Below are 9,070 nucleotides of genomic sequence, written 5' to 3' on the forward strand. Positions count from 1 at the left end.
CTCTCGCTCTACACATGCACGCGCAACACCTCCCTCTCTCTCTCTCTCTCTCTCTCTCTCTCTTAAAGGGATAGGCAACCCCACTCTGCATCACCCTGCTGTTATAATAGATAGATAGATAGATAGATAGACAGACAGACAGACAGACAGACAGATTGTCCCAACCCAGTCTCATAAAAACAAAACGTGTAATAACTACGTTGGTCCACAACGTAGGACGTAGTATTTCTACAAAAACGCCTCTGAAATTGTAAGATCCCTACGTTTTTTTTCACCATTCATTCCAATGGCTGCGTCTATGTCACGTGATCTTCACATTTCTGCCTGCAGAAAAAAAAAACATGGCCGACATTCGTTTTATTCTCGGTGGAAAATGCCTATTTGAAAGTTACTTTGGCGATTAAAATGCGTTTGATGTCATTTGATGCGAGAAATATGAGTTGTTATTTCAGATTATGTGTGCAGTGGATGTACATGATCTTTAGTTTGCTAGTTATTACGAAGATTACTTCAGGAAATGGTGTCTATACAACGTTTTCATTGTTACCAAGGTGGTTGCTAGGGACGCTGCTATCGATATTATTTCTGTTATGTTGGGTACAATGGTGTTATCTTTATTGCTACCCCCTTCCCCGTCAATGTATAGTGTTGGTCCACAGTGCAAACGTATTAGTTTAACAAAATCCGCATCTAAAATGGTGGCATAGTGTGGTGCCGAGAGATGGGAGTCGGAGGCGGGGTATCGAAGGTACAAGCTAGACTTTTATTTAGCATCTCAAAACACATGTAAACAACTTCATGCCCGGGAAGCGAAGACCGGCGGAGACAGGAAGTCCGGCTCACTAAAATGTCCATGCAGAACAATACCCTAACCCATAGATCCGTGGGTGAATAATGTCAATCACCACAATAGATACGTTATTTTCCCCTGTGCAATTCTCCATTTACTCAACAATAACACATAATTATCCTTGTGTTTATTTATTTGATTAATAAACACAAGTTGGAGTCCGTCAGGACCGAGGGTCGGAGCAGCTCATTTGCTTTACAGAATATTACACCCGGAAGTAAGTATTCTCTCCGCTTCGCTTGACAAACCCTGTGATAGTCCTCAAGCTCTGTGATTGGAGAGTGTGCAGAGCGTCGAGCAGCACTTGAAATGGGATGGAACCACGGCAGACTGTCCAAAACTGGATTTGAACGGGTCCACCGCGTCCTCCCTCCCCCACCCCGTCCCCAGAACTACACATGCTGGCTATTCTGTTTCGCAACATGTTCTCTATGGCACGTCTCTACTGGGAGTTGTAGTTTTAAAAGACGTTTTCGTATTTCCCATAATAAGAAGTTGCCAGTATTAAACTGTGTACTTCCCTGGAGGTTTAGGGGACAGGAAACACTCACATTTAAAACATATAATTAATAAATGGGTGAAAATTGCTTGTGCCCATAATGGGCAGCATTAATATATATACCCACATGACAGCTAAGGTCAGAAGAGCTTTATTTAACAGCTGGTCTTATGTCTGTGACCCCTCCTGTTGTTCATTGATGAGCCTGAAACATGCACTTGTCAAGGTTCAGAGGCACATTTAGCAAATATGGCAGTAGCCATCGATCAGCTTAAGATAAGATATACTTTATTGATCCCAAGTTGGAACATTTGCGTTACATCAGCATGTGTATAGTTGTAAATATGCAGTGGTGTTTATTTGAAAATAATTTAGTATAATCACACACATTCTGTGTTTTATATTTAATAATTCTGTGTTCTTTATTTATTGATTGTTCAATACCTGACAAGGCTGGAGATGAAAAACTTGGGTTGCAGGTTCCTCAACAGTGCATCACAAGACATCTTTCAATATGTGTACCTCCACCATTAATCTACATACATCTTATAAGAGTATAATACATATGTATAATATCAGTTAAAATAAGTGCTTCAACATTGCTGGAGGTATGCACAAAGTTTTTCATTCAGTGCAGAACTACACCACAGTTGTGTAGGCCTATATGATATGTCAATAAACCTTAGAAAATCTTGAAATCTTGAACGGGATGTGCAAAATAGTCATTATATACAGTCTTTAATTAACTATTAGTAGAGAATAACGAGTAATGAATATACTTTATAGGGATTCTATTAATATCTAATAATAAAAATAATTAAATTCAATAACATGCTTTAACCACCAGGTGTCCCTTTATATCAGCTGTGCACCTTTATGGTGTAAATACAGCCTATCTACCAATTGGATCAAATATAAAAGTCAGCCGAATTAGTGTTGATACTGCAAGGAGACGCATTGTGTGAAAAGAAATGTAAGATGTTGTTTAATTGTTGATATATTTATGTTCCACGTCACGTTTCCAGTGTTGGCGGCAGTTCCTCATGTTTGTCTAGAAGTCTTCTCATCAGGGCTCTATAAATACCGAACTACGGCAGATATGTAATATTTAATGCAGCCGAACCGTGTTTTACAATGAAAAAAGCAAGCACACTCGGAATAAAGTATTATTTTTTTTTTTTTAAATGTTTTCGGTCTGTTTCCGGTATTTGTTTATGACGATGTGATGTAAGATGTGAGACTGGAATTGCACAGGGGGGAAATAACGTAGGCTATCTTTAGATGCGGATTTTGTTAAACTAATATGTTTAGGCTGTGGACCAACACTATACTTTGACGGGGAAGGAGGTAGCAATAAAGATAACACCATTAAACAGTTACACAACATAACAGAAATAATATCGATAGCAGCGTCCCTAGCAACCACCTTGGTAACAATGAAAACGTTGTATAGACACCATTTCCTGAAGTAATCTTCGTAATAACTAGCAAACTAAAGATCATGTACATCCACTGCACACATCATCTGAAATAACAACTCATATTTCTCGCATCAAATTACATCAAAACGCATTTTAATGGCCAGAGTAACTTTAAATAGGCATTTTACGAGAATAAAACGAAGTTCGGCCATGTTTTTTTTTTCTGCAGGGAGAAATGTGAAGATCACGTGACATAGACGCCAGCCATTGGAATGAATGGTGAAAAAAAACGTAGGGATCTTACAATTTCAGAGGCGTTTTTGTAGAAATACTACGTCCTACGTTGTGGACCAACGTAGTTATTACACGTTTTTTTGTGAGACTGGGTTGGCTGTCCAGTAGAGCTGATGTTACTCTTGCTATCCTGAAGGTGGCAGCAGAGGAACACAAGATATATATATTTGTAATCTCTCTAAATATTTATATGAATAGAAATAAAGTAACAAATAATATCACATGGAAGTTGGTCACCAAGAAGAAAGGACACAGGGAAAATGCTATTTGAGGGGGGGCTCGCCAACTATTTGATATTTAAAATGCAACTTTATTTATATTTTGTGGTCAAGTTTATCCATACATGTTGGATTGTTTATTTCTAGTCTTTTCATTTCTCTAATGTACAATGTCTTGCCTTTTTATGCTGCTGCCACGCAAACATGTCCCTAGTTGGGATGAATAAAGGACTTCTTATCTCGTGTCTTTACAACTGTTGATGTGTTGTTTATTTGTAATGGAGGTGCATCATGTTGTTCTCTCTTCTGAGGCTGAACATATGAATACATTCTGGAAAACTTTAAGAAAGAGAAAGAGGAGCTTCTGAGACCCACGTGTTTTAGAAATGGACATTTTCTAAAACCTCAAATAGACAGTTTGTGTATCTCTGAGTATTTAAGTATTTAATTATAGGCCCGTCTCTAAGTTGTCAGTTCTGGCTAAGGCTCTTGAACGCCTAGTGAGTGAACAGGTAAAGGAGCTTTTATCTACAAATGACATCCTGTCTAAACATCAGTCAGGCTTCAGAAAGCAACACAGCACCATCACTGCCACGATGAACGTGGTAAATGACATTACTACTATTTTAGACAATAAGCAGAGTTGTGCAGCTCTGTTTATTGACCTTTCAAAAGCATTTGACACCGTTGATCATCGCATTTTAAAGCAGAGGCTACTCAGTATTGGCATATCCAGCCATGCAGTGGGAGGTTTGTGAACTACCTCTCTGAAAGGTCCCATGTGTTCACTTTGATGGGCTGTCTTCTGAGTGGTTAAACATTACAAATGGTGTACCACAAGGTTCTGTTTTAGGACCACTTTTATTCTCCATATATATCAACAGTTTAGGTGAAAATGTCGATGGAGCTACTTTACATTTGTATGCGGATGATACCGTGATGTACTGTGCAGCCGCAGGTCCCTCCATTCAGGAGGCTGGTGTTAAATTACAGGCTGTTTTTAAAACCCTTTCATGCACAGAGGTCACTACAGTGGACAGCTATTCAAAAGGTGTTTTCTTGTATATGCATTGTGTTCTTTTTGCACAGTTGCACCATCAGCCACTACATAGGACCCTATTGCATCATCCCATACACTGCCACTCAGTGGAAAGTCAGTGTAAGTGCATGGTACATGTCTAAACCAAGATGGACGACAGAAAGCCACATGGACCAAGTCACCCATCTATATCCTGCCAATCCTTTCATGGAAAGCACTCCCTGCAGGTATAAAACATGTGGTGACATCAAGTAACAACTAAGGAATCATAGAATTCATAAATTATCAAAGTATTGATTTTATGTTTGCAGGAAATCATGGTTAACCACCTGTCCACAGTGGACGTCATGCATCACTGACTACAATTCATACTGGTACTGCTGCTGTTGTTCCCAGGGCCGTCCCTCCCTACAGGCAGATCATGCAGACTGTGTGGGGCCACACCTTGCGGAGGGGGGCCTCATCTGAGGCGCACCTATGCGCTTATGTGGCACAATTAGGGTGGCGCGGTACGGTTTTGCCGCTGCGAGGCTCCACTAGCACTCATCAAATAACTGTGTGTGGGGCCTCAAATTGGCCCCTGGCCCTGGTTATTCTTGAAAATACTTCATCTGCAATATCTTTTTGGGCCGTAAATCAACATACTTATGTTATTATAATGTAATTTTAAGTTTGCACATCTTTATTTATAATTTTTTTTAAATGTACATCTCTTCAGTTCAAACCCTGAACGCATTCTGTCCACCTGAGTGGACATATAAAAATCTATTTGAAAAAACTAGATTTAAAAAAAACTAAAGTTCAAATCTTGTTTTTCAAGCCCCAAGAGCAATAAAAACACTTTCATAATTCATGCATGAAAGGGTTTTTAACACTATTCAGACTCAGCTCTCTGAATTAAAGCTTCTTCTAAATGTGGATCAAACCAAGGTAATGCTATTTTCAAAAGCTAAAAAGAGACCAGAGCCTGTTTTAGATATTGTAACTACGCAAGGAACAAAACTTGAAGTTGTTGCCTGTTACAAATACCTTGGTATCTGGCTTGATGATTGTCTCTCTTTTAAACTTCATGTCAATAACCTGCTAAAAAAACTGAGGGTTAGGCTAGGTTTCTTCTACAGAAACAAGTCCTGTTTCTCCCTGAGGCCAGGAAGAGGCTCTGTGACCTTTGACCTGTGCTGGACTATGGGGATCTGGTCTATATGAATGCACCTGCCAATTGCCTGGTCCAGTTAGATGCTGCGTATCACAGCGCTCTGAGATGTGTGACAAACTGTAAAGTATTAACCCATCACTGTACCCTGTATGCAAGGGCTGGTTTGCTTTCACTAACTGTACGGAGGCTCAGTCACTGGTACATTTTTATATACAAAGCCATGCTAGGGAAACTTCCATCTTATATCTGCTCCCTGATCTCACGGAGAATTGTAAGTGGCTACTGCCTGAGATCGAATGCTGTAGTTTTATTAAATGTTCCAACTGCTAGGCAGGGCTGTTTCTTCCTATCGAGTGGCGAAGTCCCTCCCCTTCCGGTGGACCTCCATGGGACCTTATTTCGGAAAAATTATGTATTGAAGTCAATGGAATTGTCAATTTAAAAGATAATTTTGCAAGTAAAAAAGAAAGAAAATGTGTCGTAAAACTGTGAACACATTTGTTTGTGAAACGCTCAATGAACTACGTCTCCGGTCTAGCAGAACAACACACGTCACCAAGATGGCCGTCACTACTGTCTTGTCAACAAAACGATTGGCTCCCCTCACTATCAACACAATGAAACCCGTCCAGAAGAATGTCATGCAAAGCTGCCTGCCTGCCTTCCTTTGATTCTCTCTGAACGGCCTGGTCTTTTTAATGTTTAATGTCAACCATTTGTGCAGATAGCGTGAAGTAGAACAGATCGCCGGTGTTGCAGTATAACTTGAGTCATGACAACTGGCGACATTCTATTATTTTCGTCATAGGAATCCGGGGCGTGTACATCGAGGACCCATTGTTGATTTACCATGTCGATCGCCTCGTTTGTCGTTTACGTTCATCTTTTGCTATATCTGCCTTCCTAAGATCACTTTGATGCACATTCAGTACTCGTATGTGAGGTTGTGGGTGAGAGGTGGATATCGTGACGCTTACAGGGAGGTATCGAACATTACAAAGTAGGTGACTGTGTGGATGCCTGTTCAACATATTGCAAACTTGAATAAATCATTTAAATTATATATTTGTGTCCGACTTTCATTTGTACATCGTTCTTAATGTGATGTATAGTACCTCTGATAGCGTCCATACCTTCAGACAGCCTACAAGTAAAACACAAGTCGTTTATTCACAGCCCGAACGCTCATCGAGATGACTGGATCGTCTGCAGTGTTGGGCAAGTCACTTCCAACATGTAATACAGTACATTACTTATTACTCTTTTTTAAGTAATAGGCTACGTTACATTACAATATTACTGTCTCTGAATGTAATGACTTACACTACTTTTATATTACCCTACTTTTGACCACAGACACATGGATCCTGAGGCTGAAGCTCGAGCCGGGGACCAGGGAGATTGTTCTAACAATTTCCAATAAATGTTATTCTGAAACATAACTATCACTGCTGTCTTTCCTTCTATGAAGCCAAACATAAGTCAAGCTGGCGCTCAGCCCTCCACAAAGTGCCTGGTTGCAACTTAGACAGTTCAGCATGTTATATCAGTGGGTCCTCAGGGTGCAACACGGAAGGCACACAGAATTAGACACAGGTGTCACATGACCTTTAAATGTTCTGGAAAGTTCCTTATACAGCTTCAGCCTTTGTTATCTCATGAAGTCCTTAAGTGACACACCCTGAACAGTCTGGTGGGTCATGGTCCTTGTCATTTGCTTTTGTGTTCCCATAACAACCAAGATGTCCATGTGCCAGGCTAACACGTGTGACAGAACCAGCTACATCTGGAAAGGTTTTTTGTTGCTAAAGTTAACATTCAAGCCATTTGTTAAACGTTAAGCTGTCTTGGCTCTTTTCTGATTCTGATTACATATAACCTGCTGTAGAAACATGTATTGATGAAATTGATATGAAACAAATGCCATAAATATTGCTGTGACACTGATGTCACATCGGGACATTAACCCTAAACATTCACAGGAAACCCGGAGTGACATATCTGCACGGTTACAAATATGATTATGATCTGCTCAGTTAATTTAGCTGATTCAATTATATTTAGTTAACATATTCTTTATTATTCAATTCAAAGTATGTTCAAACACATGTAAACAAAAAATCATCCTCATTAATGAAGTTATAAATAAGAGTTACTTTACCATTAAAGCCCAATGTGACAATATGTCACATCTCAGATATTTGACACTAGGGGGGGGGTTACTTATCAGAAATGTGTTCTAGGTGGTCTATTCAGTCTAAATGACGTTCCCCTTCATTTCCCCAAAAGTAGAAATGGGTCCGGGTTCTTATGGGTTAAACATGTAGGCTTAAAGCATAATAGAACAAATGTTTTATATGTATTCAACGTGTGCCCCGCTGGACTTACGTTTCTGTGGTTGTGGAGTAGATGTGGAAAAGCTGCATTCGATCAGCTGACTGTTTTCACAATAAAAGTAGTTTCTTAGTGAATGTCCTGTACTGGTCTTAAAAGCTCATAACATCAGCTCTTAATGTTCCTCTTGGATGTTCTTCTTGACCCTCAGAGAAGGAGAAAATGTTGTGTCTTTCAGGCATGTCCTTTCCTAACAAACATTACAGGAAACATAAAACATATTATTGCAGAACAAGTGTGTTATTTATGAAAGCGGTGTGTTTGTGTGTTTAGGGGCTGTAGATGTAATGTTTTTTCTTTATTTCAACAGTGAGCTACAAAGACAATCAGATTATGAATGAACAGTATGAAGTTCATCAACATTGAAATATATGTTATTATCAAAATAATATTTAACTGTTATCAGAACGTAGTGCAACTGTAGAAGCTTGCTCTGTTGTCTCACTGAAAGAATAACTTTTACCACGTTTTTACAGACAATATTGAGAGATACATCTTTGCCTTCAATACATTACATTAGAACGCTGACAAAGTCATATTGGTAAATATGTAAATGTAACTTTTTGCATGGAAAAAAACCCTCAACTTAGCTGATGTGTAGGTGATCTAGTATTTAGTATTGTTTAATGGAATGTATATCAGTGTATTCAAGTCAATACTTCATTCATTTAAACCAATATCTTTCTTGATTCTTTGTACAGTATGAAAAAAAGAGTCTTTGTACCTGTGCTGAAGTTCACTGCTGTGAGGAGTCCAGTTCTGTCTCTCACTCTCTGGTCCAGCCTGTCTGCATCACCTGGACACCTTAAACAAACAGATATATATATATATGTAAAGTACCATGTGTACAAACAATATAACTGATTCTCTTCTGTTGGACATGTTGGATTGTGTATTGTCCGAGTCAGGGTCCTTTTTATTTTACTGTAACTTTGGAAGTTGTGTTACCAATGCTTACTGTTTATTTGATACCCATTTGGTAATGCAATTAATACAAACAACAAGGTTTGGGTTCGTTCTTCAGATGACTGTGACGTTAAGGTGTAAGCTCGATAATGAACTCCAGCTCAACCAACCATATTGTAATATCTAAGTAATCATCTTGAAATATGACATTAATATTTGTAATATACACACATCTTATTGTGAGGTTGATTTCACATACACTACTTCGACATTAGCTTGCCTACATACTTGAG

The sequence above is a fragment of the Pseudochaenichthys georgianus genome, unplaced genomic scaffold, assembly GCF_902827115.2.
Source record: "Pseudochaenichthys georgianus unplaced genomic scaffold, fPseGeo1.2 scaffold_180_arrow_ctg1, whole genome shotgun sequence".
Taxonomy (NCBI): Eukaryota; Metazoa; Chordata; class Actinopteri; order Perciformes; family Channichthyidae; genus Pseudochaenichthys; species Pseudochaenichthys georgianus.